The sequence below is a fragment of the Ovis canadensis genome, chromosome 15, assembly GCF_042477335.2.
Source record: "Ovis canadensis isolate MfBH-ARS-UI-01 breed Bighorn chromosome 15, ARS-UI_OviCan_v2, whole genome shotgun sequence".
Classification (NCBI taxonomy): domain Eukaryota; kingdom Metazoa; phylum Chordata; class Mammalia; order Artiodactyla; family Bovidae; genus Ovis; species Ovis canadensis.
In genome coordinates this window covers 8,490,036-8,506,814 of record NC_091259.1, presented here as the reverse complement: position 1 = coordinate 8,506,814, position 16,779 = coordinate 8,490,036, and the positions used below count along the sequence as shown (strand labels likewise).

The window sequence follows — 16,779 nt, the reverse complement described above, 5'->3', positions numbered from 1 at the left end:
CCATTGATTTATATTTCTGTCTTTGTGCCAGTACCATACTGTCTTAATGACTGTGGCTTTGTAGTAGAGCCTGTAGTCAGGCAGGTTGATTTCTCCAGTTCCATTCTTCTTTCTCAAGATTGCTTTGGCTATTCGAGTTTTTTTTTTTTTTTGTATTTCCATACAAATCTTGAAATTATTTGTTCTAGTTCTGTGAAAAATATGGCTGGTAGCTTGATAGGGATTGCATTGAATCTGTAGATTGCTTTGGGTAGTATACTCATTTTCACTATATTGATTCTCCCAATCCACGAACATGGTATATTTCTCCATCTATTAGTGTCCTCTTTCATTTCTTTCATCAATGTTTTATAGTTTTCTATATATAGGGCTTTAGTTTCTTTAGGTAGATATATTCCTAAGTATTTTATTGTTTCCGTTTCAATGATGAATGGAATTATTTCCTTAATTTCTTTTTCTACTTTCTCATTATTATTGTATAGGAATGCAAGGGATTTCTGAGTGTTGATTTTATATCCTGCAACATTACTCTATTCATTGATTAGTAATTTTCTGGTGGAGTCTTTAGGATTTTCTATGTAGAGGATCATGTCATCTGCAAACAGTGAGAGTTTTACTTATTCTTTTCCAATTTGGATTCCTTTTATTTCTTTTTCTGCTCTGATTGCTGTGGCCAAAACTTGCAGAACTACGTTGAACAGTAGCGGTGAAAGTGGGCACCCTTGCCTTGTTCCTGACTTTAGGGGAAATGCTTTCAATTTTTCACTATTGAGGATAATGATTGCTGTGGATTTGTCATGTATGGCTTTTATTATGTTGAGGTATGTTCCTTCTATTCTTGCTTTCTGGAGAGTTTTTTTTTTTGTCATTAATGGGTGTTGAATTTTTTCAAAAGCCTTCTCTGCATCTATTGAGATAATCATATGGCTTTTATTTTTCAATTTGTTAATGTGGTGAATTACATTGATTGATTTGTGGATATTGAAGAATCCTTGCATCCCTGGGATAAAGCCCACTTGGTGATGGTGCATGATCTTTTTAATGTGTTGTTGGAGTCTGATTGCTAGAATTTTGTTAAGGATTTTTGCTTCTATGTTCATCAGTGATATTGGCCTGTAGTTTTCTTTTTTTGTGGTATCTTTGTCAGATTTTGGTATTAGGGTGAAGGTGGCCTCATAGAATGAATTTGGAAGTTTCCCTTCCTCTGCAATTTTCTGGAAGAGTTTGAGTAGGATAGGTGTTAGCTCTTGTCTAAAGTTTTAGTAGAATTCAGCTGTGAATTTGTCTGGACCTGGGCTTTTGTTTGCTGGAAGATTTCTGATTACAGTTTCAATTTCCGTGCTTGTGATGGGTCTGTTAAGATTTTCTATTTCTTCCTGGTTCGGTTTTGGAAAGTTATACTTTTCAAAGACTTTGTCCATTTCTTCCACATTGTTGATTTCATTGGCACATAATTGCTGATAGTAGTCTCTTATGATCCTCTGTATTTCTGTGTTGTCTGTTGTGATTTCTCCATTTTCATTTCTGACTTTATTTATTTGATTTTTCTCTCTTTGTTTCTTGATAAATGTGGCTAATGGTTTGTCAATTTTATTTATCCTTTCAAAGAACCAGCTTTTGGCTTTGTTGATTTTTCTATGGTCTCTTTTGTTTCTTTTGCGCTTATTTCTGCCCTAATTTTTAAGATTTCTTTCCTTCTACTAACTCTGGGGTTTTCCATTTATTCCTTTTCTATTGCTTTAGGTGTAGAGTGAGGTTATTTATTTGACTTTTTTCTTGTTTCTTGTGCTATGCCTGTATTGCTATGAACTTTCCTCTTAGTACTGCTTTTATAGTGTCCCACAGGCTTTGGGTTGCTGTGTTTTCATTTTCATTCATTTCTATGCATATTTTGATTTCTTTTGTGATTTGTTGGTTATTCACAAGCGTGTTGTTTAGCCTGCATATGTTGGAATTTTTAATAGTTTTTCTCCTGTGATTGAGATCTAATCTTACTGCATTATGGTAAGATAAGATGCTTGGAATGATTTCAATTTTTTTGAATTTATCAAGGTTAGATGTATGGCCCAGGATGTGATCTATCCTGGAAAAGGTTTCGTGAACACTTGAGAAAATGGTGAAATTCATTTTTTTGTGCTCAAATGTCCTATAGATATCAGTTAGGTCTAACTGGTCTATTGTATCTTTTAAAGTTTGTGGGGTTTTTTTGTTAATTTTCTGTTTAGTTGATCTGTCCATAGGTGTGAGTGGGGTATTAAAGTCTCCCACTATTATTGTGTTATTGTTAATTACCCCTTTCGTACTTCTTAGCATTTTTCTTACATATTGCGGTGCTCCTATGTTGGGTGTATATATATTTATAATTGTTATATGTTCTTGGATTGATCCTTTGATCATTATGTAGTGGCCTTCTTTGTCTCTTTTCACAGCCTTTGTTTAAAAGTCTATTTTATCGGATATGAGTATTGCTACTCCTGCTTTCTTTTGGTCTCTATTTGCTTGGAATATCTTTTTCCAGCCCTTCACTTTCAGTCTGTATGTGTCCCTTGTTTTGAGGTGGGTCTATTGTAGGCTGCATATATAGGGATCTTGTTTTTTTTTTATCCATTCAGCCAGTCTTTGCCTTTTGGTTGGGGCATTCAACCCATTTACATTTAAGGTAATTATTGATAACTGTGATCCCGTTGCCATTTACTTTATTGTTTTGGGTTCAGGTTTATATGCCCTTTTTGTGTTTCACCTCTAAAGAATATCCTTTAGCATTTGTTGGAGAGCTGGTTTGGTGGTGCTGATTTCTCTCAGCTTTTGCTTGTCTGTAAAGCTTTTGATTTCTCCTTCATATTTGAATGAGATCCTTGCTGGGTACAGTAATCTGGGCTGTAGGTTATTTTCTTTCTTCACTTTAAGTACGTCTTGCCATTCCCTCTTGGCCTAAAGAGTTTCTATTGAAGGATCTGCAGTTATCCTTATGGGAATCCCCTTGTGTGTTATTTGGTTTTTTTCCCTTGCTGCTTTTTATATTTGTTCTTTGTGTTTGGTGTTAATTTGATTAATATATGTCTTGGTGTGTTTCACCTTGAGTTTATCCTATTTGGAACTCTCTGGGTTTCTTGGACTTGGGTGATTATTTCCTTCCCGATTTTAGGGACGTTTTCCACTATTATCTCCTCAAGGATTTTCTCATGGTCATCCTTTTTGTCTTCCTCTTCTGGGACTCCTATAATTCAAATGTTGGAGCATTTCATATTGTCCTGGAGGTCTCTGAGGTTGTCCTCATTTCTTTTAATTCGTTTTTCTTGTTTCCTCTCTGATTCATTTATTTCTACCATTCTATCTTCTATTTCACTAATCCCATCTTCTGCCTCCATTATTCTACTATTTGTTGCCTCCAGAGTGTTTCTGATCTCATTTATTGCATTATTCATTATATAGTGACTCTTTTTTATTTCTTCTAGGTCCTTGTTAAACCTTTCTTGCATCTTCTCAATCCTTGTCTCCAGGCCATTTATATGTGATTCCATTTTGATTTCAAGATTTTGGATCATTTTCACTATCAATATTCGGAATTCTTTCTCACGTAGATTCCCTATCTCTTCCTCTTTTGTTTGGTTTGCTGGGCATTATCCTGTTCCTTTACCTGTTGGGTATTCCTCTGTCTCTTCATCTTGATTATATTGCTGCATTTGGGGTGGCCTTTCTATATTCTGGGAATTTGTGGAGCTCTCTTTATTATGGAGGTTCCTCACTGTGGGTTGGGTTGCATCAGTGGCTTGTCAAGATTTCTTGGTTAGGGAGGCTTGTGTTGGAGTTCTGGTTGGTGGAACTGGGTTTCTTCTCTCTGGAGTGCTATGAAGTGTCTAGTAATTGGTTATGAGACGTCAATGGTTTTGGAGTAGTTTTGAGCTGCCTGTATATTGAAGCTCAGGGGTGTGTTCCTGTGTTGCTGGAGAATTTGGTATGTCTTGCTCTGGAACTTGTTGGCCCTTGGGTGGTGCTTGGTTTCAGTGTAGGTATGGAGGAGTTTGATGAGCTCCTATCGAATAATGTTCCCTGGTTTCAGGAGTTCTCTGATGTTCTCAGGATTTGGACTAAAGCTTCCTGTTTCTGGTTTTCTGTTTTATTTTTACAATAGCCTCAAGACGTCTCCATCTATACAGCACAGATGATAAAACATCTAGGTTAAAGATGAACAGTGTCTCCACATTGAGTGTAACCCATAGAGGTTCACTGAGTTACATGGAGAAGAGAAGAGGGAGGGGATAGTTAGAAGTGACTGAAATGAGATGAGGTGGGATCAAAATAGGAGAGAGCAAGATAGCCAGTAATCACTTCTTTATGTGCGCTCCACAGTCTGGACTGCTCAGAGGTATTCACGGAGTTATACAGGGAAGAGGAGAGGGAGGAAGTAGACAGAGGTGGCCAGGAGGATAAAAGAGGGAAATGAAAAGGAGAGAGACAGATTCGGCCAGTAACCTGTTCCCTGAGTGTTCTCCACCATCTGGAACAAACAGAGATTCACAGAGTTGGGTAGAGAAGAGAAGGAGGAGGGAGGAGACAGATGCCACCTGGTGTAGAAAAAGGAGAGTCCAAAGGAGGAGATAGTGGTCAAGCCAGTAATTTCGTTATCCGGTAAAATTGGGTACTGAAGATTGGGTTTTTAAACATACAAAATTGACAACAAATACCAAAAAGCAAAGATTAAAAATCTAGAGTAGAGATTGGATTTTCAAAAATACAATATTAAAGAAAAGAATTAGAAGAAGAAGAAGAAGAAGAAGAAGAAGAAGAAGAAGAAGAAGAAGAAGAAGAAGAAGAAGCAAAAACCAAACAAACAAAAAAACAAAGCCACAAAAATTGTTAAAAAACATCAAACACAAAAAGACTATATACAGCATTTGCTTTAAAAATAGGGTCCTTTTTTTTGAAAAGTAATAACAGGTTATAAAACTAATAATTAGAGAAATAGAGGACTTAAAATTTAAGAAAGTTAAGAAAAAAAGAAGAAGAAAAAGAAAAGAAGAAAAAACAATCACACAACCGCATTAACTAAAAAAAAAGTAGTAGTAAAAGTAGTAAAGGTATATCTGGCCCTTTCGCTGATGTTGTGGGCTGTGTTGGGTCACTTCCAAGGCGGTTCTCTCTGTTTAACATCCTCTGTTTGCTGGCCTCTTCAGTGTATGATTTCCGTCTTGACACAGGGAGGGCGATTGTGGCACGCTGTGGCGGGGAGGGATGCTGCAAACTAATATTAGTGGCGTGTGCTTGCAGTATCTTAACCACGCTGGGCTTGCCCCTGCTCATGGTGCACACCACTCAGACTCTACGTTGCTCTACCAGGGAACCATCTGAGGCCGGCCCTAGGCTTCATGCACCTCCCCCATCTAAGCCACTCAGGCTCGGAACTCAGGAAGCCCTCAGAGGTGCAGATTTGGTTGGGCCTGCGTTTTGTGCCCTTCCCAGGTCCAAGTAGCTCAGGAGTTCGGCAACTGCAATCGCTGAGACTTATGGCCTTTCCCTGCTGCTCAGTTTTCTGGGAGTACTGCTGATGTTCCTTCTCAGGCCCATTATGACTGTCCAGAAGGTGGCAGTGGTGGCGGGCCAGCACACTAAGCGCAGGCGGAGAGCTACCCCACGTCCAAAGTCAGGGACAGTGGCCAGAGTACTAGGCTGTGACAGTGCAGGAACGGCCAAGAGGAGCCACCCCGCGTCCGAGGTCAGGAGTGGCGGCCGAGAGGAGCTACCCTGCTTCCGAGGTCAGTGGCAGCTGGGAGGACACACCCCGTGTCCGAGGTCAGGGCGGTGGCCGGGAGGAGCTACACAGCGTTCGAGGCCAGTGGTGGCCAGGAGGAGACACCCCACGTCCGAGGTCAGGGGTGACCGGGAGAAGCCACCTTGCACCCGAGGCCAGGGGTGGTGACCCTGAGGAGCCACCCTGAACCTGAGGCCAGGGGCAGCAGCTGGGAGGAGCCACCCATGCAGGAGGCCAGGGCCGGAAGCCGGGAGGAGCAACCCAAGGAGTGGTGGCTGCGCAGGCACAGGAGGGCCTAAGGAGCTATCCCACTTTGAAGATCAGGAACAGCGATAAGGAGACACCCCTCATCCAAGGTAAGGAGCGGTGGCTGTGCTTTGCTGGAGCAGCCATGAAGAGATATCCCACGCCCAAGGTAAGAGAAACTCGAGTAAGATGGTAGGTGTTGCAAGAGGGCAGACACACTGAAACCATACTCACAGAAAACTAGTCCGTCTAATCACACAAGGATTGCAGCCTTGTCTAACTCAATGAAACCAAGCCATGCCTGTGCGGCAACCCAAGATGGGTGGGCTGTGGTGGAGAGGTCTGACAGAATGTGGTTCACTGGAGAAGGGAATGGCAAGCCACTTCAGTATTCTTGCCTTGAGAGCCCCATGAACAGTTTGAAAAGGCAAAATGATAGGATACTGAAAGAGGAACTTCCCAGGTCATTAGGTGCCCAATATGCTACTGGAGATCAGTGGAGAAATAACTCCAGAAAGAATGAAGGGATGGAGCCAAAGCAAAAACAATACCCAGTTGTGGATGTGACTGGTGATATAAGCAAGGTCTGATGATGTAAAGAGCAATGCTGCATAGGAACCTGGAATGTCAGGTCCATGAGTCAAGGTAAATTGGAAGTGGTCAAACAAGAGATGGAAAGGGTGAACATCAACCTACTAGGAATCAGTGAACTAAAATGGACTGGAATGGGTGAATTTAACTTAGATGACCATTATATCTACTCCTGTGGGCAGGAATCCCTTAGAAGAAATGGAGTAGCCATCATGGTCAACAAAAGAGCCCAAAATGCAGTAATTGAATACAATCTCATAAATGACAGAATGATCTCAGTTCGTCTCCAAGGCAAACCACTCAATATCAAAGTTATCCGAGTCTATGCCCCAACCAGTAATGCTGAAGAAACTGAAGTTGAATGGTTTTATAAAAACCTACAAGACCTTTTAGACTAACACCCAAAAAAGATGTCCTTTTCATTATAGGGGACTGGAATGCAAAAGTAGGAAGCCAAGAAACACCTGGAGTAAAAGTCAAATTTGACCTTGGAATGCGGAATGAAGCAGGGCAAAGACTAATAGAGTTTTGCCAAGAAAATGCACTGGTCATAGCAAACACCCTCTTCCAAGAACACAAGAAAAGACTCTACACATGGACATCACCAGATGGTCAACACTGAAATCAGATTGATTATATTCTTTGCAGCCAAAGATGGAGAAGCTCTATACAGTCAACAAAAACAAGACCAGGAGCTGACTGTGGCTCAGATCATGAACTCCTTATTACCAAATTCAGACTCAGATTGAAGAAAGTAGGGAAAATCGCTAGACCATTCAGATATGACCTAAATCCAATCCCTTATGATTATACAGTGGAAGTGAGAAATAGATTTAAGGGCCTGCATCTGATAGAGTGCCTGATGAACTGTGGAATGAGGTTCGTGACATTGTACAGGAGACAAGGATCAAGACCATCCCCAGGGAAAAGAAATGCAAAAAAGCACAATGTCTGTCTGGGAAGACCTTACAAATAGCTGTGGAAAGAAGAGAGGCGAAAAGCAAAAGAGAAAAGGAAAGATATAAGCATCTCAAAGCAGAGTTCCAAATAATAGCAAGAAGAGATAAGAAAGCCTTCTTCAGCGATCAACACAAAGAAATAGAGGAAAACAACAGAATGGGAAAGACTATAGATCACTTCAAAAAAATTAGAGATACCAAGGGAACATTTCATGCGAAGATGGGCTCGACAAAGGATAGAAATTATATGGAAGTAACAGAAGCAGGAGATATTAAGAAGAGGTAGTAAGAATACACAGAAGAGTAGAGGTTGGATTTTTTTCAAAAATACAATATTAAAGAAAAGAAGAAAAAGAAGAAAAAAATAAAGACACAAAAATTATTAAAATATATATATATATATATACATATATATATGAAGTTTGCTTTAAAAAATAGGGTCTTTTATTGAAAAGTAGCAGCGGCAGAGGCCAGCGCAATAAGCGCTGCTGAGAGCTATCCTGCATCCGAGGCCAGGGATGGTGGCCGGAAGGAGATATCCCCCGTCCAATGTCAAGCGTGAAGGCCGAGAGGAGCCACCCCATGTCCGAGGCCATGGGTGGTGCCCGAGGCCAGGGGTGGCGCCCGAGACCAGGGTCAGCGGCCAGGAGGAGCAACCCCACACCCAAGGAGTGGTGGTTGTGCAAGAGCAGGAGGGCCTAGAGGAGCCACCCCTCATTGAAGGTCAGGAAGGGCGGTGGGAAGAGATACCACTCATCCAAGGTAAGGAGCAGCGGCTATGCTTTGCTGGAGCAGCTGTGAAGAGATACCCCACACCCAAGGTAAGATAAACCCAAGTAAGATGGTAGGTGTTGCAAGAGGGCATCAGAGGGCAGACACACTGAAACCATACTCACAGAAAACTAGTCAAACTAATCACACTAGGACCACAGCCTTGTCTAACTCTATGAAACTAAACCATGCCTGCAGGGCAACCCAAAAAGGTGGGTCATGGTGGAGAGAGCTGACAGAATGTGGTCCACTGGAGAAAGGAATGGCAAACCACTTCACTATTCTTGCCTTGAGAACCCCATGAACAGTATGAAAAGGCAAAATGGTAGGATACTGAAAGAGGTACTCCCCAGGTCATTAGGTGCCCAATATGCTGCTGGAGGTCAATGGAGAAATAACTCCAGAAAGAATGAAGGGATGGAGCCAAAGCAAAAACAATACCCAGCTGTGGATGTGACTGGTGATAGAAGCAAGGTCTGATGCTGTAAAGAACAATATTGCATAGGAACCTAAGATGTCAGGTCCATGAATCAAGGCAAATTGGAAGTGGTCAAATAGGAGATGACAAGAATGAACGTCGACATTCTAGGAATCAGCAAACTAAAATGGACTGGAATGGGTGAATTAAACTCAGATGACCATTATATCTACTCCTGTGGTCAGGAATCCCTCAGAAGAAATGGAGTAGCCATCATGGTCAACAAAAGAGCCCAAAATGCAGTACTTGGATTCAGTCGCAAAAAAGACAGTTCGTTCCCAAGGCAAACCATTCAATATTACAGTTATCCAAGTCTATGCCCCAAACAGTAATGCTGAAGAAGCTGAAGTTGAAAGGTTCTATGAAGACCTACAAGACCTTTTAGAACTAACACCTAAAAAAGATGCCCGTTTCCTTATAGGGGACTGCAATGCAAAAGTAGGAAGCCAAGAAACACCTGGAGTAACAGTCAAATTTGACCTTGGAATGTGGAATGAAGCAGGGCAAAGACTAACAGAGTTTTGCCAAGAAAGTGCACTGGTCATAGCAAACACCCTCTTCCAACAACACAAAAGAAGACTCTACACATGGACATCACCAGATGGTCAACACTGAAATCAGATTGATTGTATTCTCTGCAGCCAAAGATGGAGAAGCTTTATACAGTCAACAAAAACAAGACCAGGAGCTGACTGTGGCTCGATCATGAACTCCTTATTACCAAATTCAGACTGAATTTGAAGAAAGCAGGGAAAACCACTAGACCATTCAGGTATGACCTAAATCAAATCCCTTATGATTATACAGTGGAAGTGAGAACTGGATTTAAGGACATAGATCTGATAGATAGAGTGCCTGATGAACTATGGAATGAGGTTCGTGACATTGTACAGGAGACAGGGATCAAGACCATCCCCATGGAAAAGAAATGCAAAAAAGCAAAATGGCTGTCTGGGGAAGCCTTACAAAAAGCTGTGAAAAGAAGAGAAGCGAAAAGCAAAGGAGAATAGGAAAGATATAAGCATCTGAATGCAGAGTTCCAAAGAATAGCAAGAAGAGATAAGAAAGCCTTCTTCAGCTATCAATGCAAAGAAATAGAGGTAAAGAACAGAATGGGAAAGTCTAGAGATCTCTTCAACAAAATTAGAGATAACAAGGGAACATTTCATGCAAAGATGGGCTCGATAAAGGACAAAAATAGTATAGACCTAAAAGAAGCAGAAGACATTAAGAAGAGGTGGCAAGAATAATAATCACTCAGATAATCACGATGGTATGATCATTCATCTAGAGCCAGACATCCTGGCATTTGAAGTCAAGTGGGCCTTAGAAAGCATCACTACTAACAAAGCTCGTGGAAGTGATGGAATTCCCGTTGAGCTATTTCAAATCCTAGAAGATAATTTTGTGAAAGTGCTGCACTCAGTATGACAGCAACTTTGGAAAACTCGGCAGTGGCCACAGGACTGGAAAAGGTCAGTTTTCATTTCAATCCGAAAGAAAGGCAATGCCAAAGAATGCTCAAACTACTGCACAATTGTATTCATCTCACACACTAGTAAAATAATGCTCAAATTCTCCCAGCCAGGCTTCAGCAATAGGTGGACCGTGAATTTCCAGATATTCAAGCTGGTTTTAGAAAAGGCAGAGGAACCAGAAATCAAATTGCCAACATCCGCTGGATCATCAAAAAAGCAAGAGAATTCCAGAAAAAAAACAAAAACAAACAAACAAAAAAACATCTATTTCTGCTTTATTGACTATGCCAAAGCCTTTGACTGTGTGGATCACAATAAACTGTGGAAAATTCTGAAAGAGATGGGAATACCAGACCACCTGACTTGCCTCTTAAGAAACTTGTATGAAGGTCAGGGAGCAACAGTTAGAACTGGACATGGAACAATAGACTTGGTCCAAATAGGAAAAGGAGTACGTCAAGGCTGTATATTTTTACCCTGCTTATTTAACTTCTATGAAGAGTACATCATGAAAAATGCTGGGCTGGAAGAAGCACAACCTGGAATCAAGGTTGCCTGGAGAAGTATCAATAACCTCAGATATACAGATGACACCACACTTATGGCAGAAAGTGAAAAGAACTAAAAAGCCTCTTGATGAAATTGAAAGAGGAGAGTGAAAAAGTTGGCTTAAAGCTCAACATTCAGAAAACGAAGATCAGGGCTTCTGGTCCATCACTTCATGGGAAATAGATGGGGAAACAGTGGAAACAGTGTCAGACTTTATGTTTTTGTGCTCCAAAATCACTGCAGATGGTGATTGCAGCTATGAAATTAAAATATGCTTACTTCTTGTAAGGAAAGTTATGACCAACCTAGATAGCATATTGAAAAGCAGAGACATTACTTTGCAGACTAAGCTCCGTCTAGGCAAGGCTATGGTTTTTCCAGTGGTAATGTATGGATGTGAGAGTGAGAGTTGGACTGCGAAGAAAGCTGACCCCGAAGAATTGATGCATTTGAACTGTGGTGTTGGAGAAGACTACTGAGAGTCCCTTGGACTGCAAGGAGATCCAACCAGTCCATTCTGAAGGAGATCAGTCTTGGGTGTTCTTTGGAAGGAATGATGTGAAAGCTGAAACTCCAGTACTTTCACCACCTCATGCGAAAGTTTGACTCATTGGAAAAGACTCTGATGCTAGGAGGGACTGGGGACAGGAGGAAAAGGGGATGACAGAGCATGAGATTGCTGAATGGCATCTTCGACTCGATGGACGTGAGTTTGAGTGAACTCCGGGATTTGGTGATGAACAGAGAGGCCTGGCATGCTGCAGTTCATGGGATCACAAAGAGTTGGGCACGACTGATAACTGAACTGAGCTGAACTGAAAGTACAGAGGGGTCTCACATAAAAGTACATGGCACAAAGAAGAGGACCACCATAGTAATGTGGGAGCCATAGGTGGACAAGGCTTTGTGCCTCCCTTCCTGACTAACATTTTTTAGAGAGCACAGAATCATTCCATAGCAGATGAGTAAGAGTGTAAAGATGACCACGGAGATTGCCCCATCATTGGCCAGCACTGTGAGGATAGTAATGTAGGTGTCAGTGCAGGCAAGTTTTATCAAAGTGTACATCAGAAGAAGTGGTCAATGACATTGGGGTCACAATAGGGAAGGTTGTAAACAAGGAGAGGATGAAGTACCCCATGCAAAACCCACCAATCAAAGTACGTAGCAGCAACAGAATACAAACTCGTTTATTCATGATTGTCAAATAATGCAAGGGTTTGGAGATGGCCATATAATTGTCATAGGCCATGATCACCAGGAGTATTATATCAGAATCATCAAATAAGTGCCCTGTAAAAAGTTGTATCATGCAAGCTTGGAAGGAAAAGACTTTCTTTTCACACAGCAAGTCTATAATCATGTTTGGAGTGACTATTGTAGAATAAACACCATCAAGAAATGATAAGTATATGTGTTAGTATACTGTATTGGTGTTTTTCTTTCTGGCTTACTTCACTCTGGATAATCGGCTCCAGTTTCATCCATCTCATCAGAACTGATTCAAATGAATTCTTTTTTACGGCTGAGTAATACTCCCTTGTGTATATGTACCACAGCTTTCTTATCCATTCATCTGCTGATGGACATCTAGGTTGTTTCCATGTCCTGGCTATTATAAACAGTGCTGCGATGAACATTGGGGTACACGTGTCTCTTTCAATTCTGGTTTCCTCGGTGTGTATGCCCAGAGGTGGGATTGCTGGGTGATATGGCAGTTCTATTTGCAATTTTTAAAGGAATCTCCACACTGTTCTCCATAGTGGCTGTACTAGTTTGCATTCCCACCAACAGTGTAGGAGGGTTCCCTTTTCTCCACACCCTCTCCAGCATTTATTGCTTGCAGATTTTTGGATCGCAGCCATTCTGACTGGTGTGAAGTGGTACCTCATTGTGGTTTTGATTTGCATTTCTCTAATAATGAGTGATGTTGAGCATCTTTTCATGTGTTTGTTAGCCATCCGTATGTCTTCTTTGGAGAAATGTCTGTTTAGTTCTTTGGGCCATTTTTTGATTGGGTCGTTTTTTTTTTCTGGAATTGAGTTGCATAAGTTGCTTGTATATTTTTGAGATTAGTTGTTTGTCAGTTGCTTCATTTGCTATTATTTTCTCCCATTCAGAATGCTGTCTTTTCACCTTTCTTATAGTTTCCTTTGTTGTGCAGAAGTCTTTAATTTTAATTAGATCCCATTTGTTTATTTTTGCTTTTATTTCCAGTATTCTAGGAGGTAGATCATAGAGGATCCTGCTGCGATTTATGTCGGAGAGTGTTTTGCCTATGTTCTCCTCTAGGAGTTTTATAGTTTCTGGTTTTACATTTAGATCTTTAATCCATTTTGAGTTTATTTTTGTGTGCAGTGTTAGAAAGTGATCTAGTTTTATTCTTTTACAAGTGGTTGACCAGTTTTCCCAGCACCACTTGTTAAAGAGATTGTGCTTACTCCATGGTATATTCTTGCCTCCTTTGTCGAAGATAAGGTGTCCATATGTGTGTGGATTTATCTCTGGGCTTTCTATTTTGTTCCATTGATCTATGTGTCTGTCTTTGTGCCAGTACCATACTGTCTTGATGACTGTGGCTTTATAGTAGAGCCTGAAGTCAGGCAGGTTGATTCCTCCAGTTCCATTCTTATTTCTCAAGATTGCTTTGGCTATTCAATGTTTTTTGTATTTCCATACAAATCTTGAAATTCTTTGTTCTACTTCTGTGAAAAATATCACTGGTAGCTTGATAGGGATTGCATTGAATTTGTAAATTGCTTTGGGTAGTATACTCATTTTCACTATATTGATTTTTCTGATCCATGAACATGGTATATTTCTCCATCTATTAGTGTCCTCTTTGATTTCCTTCATCAGTGTTTTATAGTTTTCTATATATAGGTCTTTAGTTTCTTTAGGTAGATATATTCCTAAGTATTTTATTCTTTTCGTTGCAATGGTGAATGGAATTTAGAAAGATGGCAATGATGACCCTGTATTCAAGATAGCAAAAAAGACTCAGATGTGTATAGCGGACTTTTGGACTCAGAGGGAGAGGGAGAGGGTGGGATGATTTGGGAGAATGGCATTGAAACATGTGTAATATCATGTAAGAATCAAATCACCAGTCTATGTCCAATGCAGGATACAGCATGCTTGGGGCTGGTGCACGAGGATGACCCAGAGGGATGTTGTGGGGAGGGAAGAGGGATGGGGGTTCATGTTTGGGATCGCATATACACCCGTGGTGGATTCATGTCAATGTATGGCAAAACCAATACAGTACTGTAAAGTAAAATAAAGTAAAAGTAAAAATTTTTTAAAAAGTCCTATGTTGATACTTTTAAAATCAGCCTTTATGTTGATGTATGGCAAAACCAATACAATATTGTAAAGTAATTAGCCTCCAATTAAAATTAATTTATACTAAGAAAACAAGAAATGATAAGTCGCCAGTAAAGAAATACATAGGGAAATGCAGAGTAAGATTGAACACCACAGTCAAGACAATGAGTAGATTGCCCATCATTGTTGCCATGTAGATGAGCAAGAAGACAACAAATAATGTTTCTGACCCTGGACACTCTGAGTGAGCCCCAAGAGGACAAATTTAGTTACATTATTCCTTTGTTCCATAGGTTCTTCTGTAGTTCTTATTTCAGAGTTTGGGGGAAAATTACCTTCAAATGCAATTATTACTAGAGGATTTCTGAAGTCTTAAGTTAAATTGTTTATTCATTCAAACAATGAACCTTAATGTTTGTTATGATGCAATACTGTCAGATATTATAAGGTTGATCAAAACATTGTCTTGATCTCAAAAATCTTAAAGAGTGGAAAATAATTGAGATTTATATACATGGGAAAAAGGACACAGTATTAAATAAAATAGATGCCACAACTAGCTTTCCATCTGGAAGCTAATGAAATAGCAAAGATAGTTAATATTTTATATAAAATAAAAACTGAATAAAATTTTAGTTAAAATGTAAAGCAAGATTTTCTTTATTTTATATTCAATTTATTAAAGATGTGATTGTCTTCATTCCAGAGGTAGAAGAATCTTCTTAATCAATCACTGAAATTGAAAATTGATATATTTGACAGTTTGATATTTCTGTTTTGGATTTAGGAAAGGATCTAATAACATCAACTGAAAAAAGTATTAATTGCTTGAAAAATAATTTATGTTTTAGGGAGTATACATAGAGTAAATTTCTAAAATAGACACATATCTATAAGCAGCTTATGAATAAGATTATAAATAAAAATATAAAAATATTTAAAGGAAGAATACATCTAAATGACCAGCAAACATACAATCAGATGTGGAAACTCACCTGTGAATAGAAAAGTATAAAATGCGGTAGTAGCTTGCTTCCTGCCATATTACCTTGGTTTCTTTAATGCTACTGAATCAACATTTACAGATGCTACATCATCTTTTAATTTTGAAATTTAACAAAAAATGTTTAGAGAATACAGTAAATGAATCTAATATCAAATTTATAAATATCTGTCCATGAAAATATTCCCAAATAGTAACACTTGAGATTAATTTCTATTAAAATTTTGTTATAGAAGGAAATTTTATTTCAGAGAATTAGAACATGAAGGTATCTAAAAAGTGTATTACAAAATTTTATTTTTGGTGATCACAAAAGATTCCTAACATGGTTGATTATGAAAATCACAAAGGAAAACTCATAAAAGACTGAATTCTCACACCACCAATGTACTCTTGCAAAATGGAAAGCCTAAGGCAGAATCTTGTGTAAAGTACAGTTCCAGTTTACCTGCATAAGAAAACAATCATTCAATCCATGTTCTGGGCTCTGATGTTTTCTTCTTTTCCCATCATAACTGATGCCAGCTCTATGAAGACAAAAAGTCAGATACATTCATTATCATTTCCCTTTTAACTCTTTCCATGTGACCAACTCTTTCCATGTTTACAGAAAATCTAATTCATCTCAGTATTTCAGAAAGACACTACCTTTCAAACTATTTGGATTTTCAATATGAATATGAATATCCTATCACCTAAAGAATTCTGACTCTTAACTGTGAAGAGAGACTCAAAATATTCATAGTTATCAGGATTTTTCCTAAATACCAGTGTTAAATCAACATTTTAATTGCAGAGAAAACTAGACTTCCCTGGTGGCTCAGAGGTTAAAGTGTCTGCCTGGAATGCAGGCGACCTGGGTTCGATCCCTGGGTTGGGAAGATCCCCTGGAGAAGGAAATGGCAACCCACTCCAGTACTCTTGCCTGGAGAATCCCATGCAGGGAGGAGCCTCGTAAGCTACAGTCCATGGGGTCACAAAGAGTTGGGCACGACTGAGTGACTACACTTTCATTTACATAAAAATGTTGCTCTATATATTTTATACCAATGAAAGTAAAATAGTGAAATAACATTTATAGTTATTTGATTCTCAATCAGTTTTACTGTCTTCTCTTCAGTGTTGAACTTTGGTTTTCCTGAAGGATGGAGAGTAATTTCATATACAAACTTGATTATGATTTGAGTCTACTGTTTAAATTCATAAAAGTCTGTCATGTGAAGTGAGGGAGAAGGTCCATAAATACCTTATCTATATTTGAAAAATCACACATATTATTGAGTCATTCAATTGGTGCCTCTCCAGGGATAATTTTGGACTAATTAAATTCCTTGGGAAACCATAATCATAACTTTGATAGTACATTCTTTAACTCCAGAGATGCCACCAAAATAAAAATAATCATCATCTGGAACAAGACTTAGAGAAACCTGTTCTCTAGGGGAAAAGTTATAAAAAATTTTTTTGAGGTCATTTCACCCAGATGGAAAAGACCAGTCTGGACAGAAGTAAAATATCTAAAAACTTCCTTGATAAAATTATGGCTTACAAAATAGGTAAAATAGGTAAACTTATTTAAGTTTAAACTCTTTCATTGAAGATTATATCTGACTGGATTTCCAGAAAAT

The 16,779-nt window shown here is 39.2% G+C and overlaps 1 pseudogene; it reads right to left on the bottom strand.

Annotated features, from left to right (window-relative positions):
- Positions 1 to 11,655: 11,655 nt before the first annotated feature.
- On the bottom strand, positions 11,656 to 14,439 carry LOC138421394 (olfactory receptor 4A15-like; annotated as a pseudogene).
- Positions 14,440 to 16,779: the final 2,340 nt, after the last annotated feature.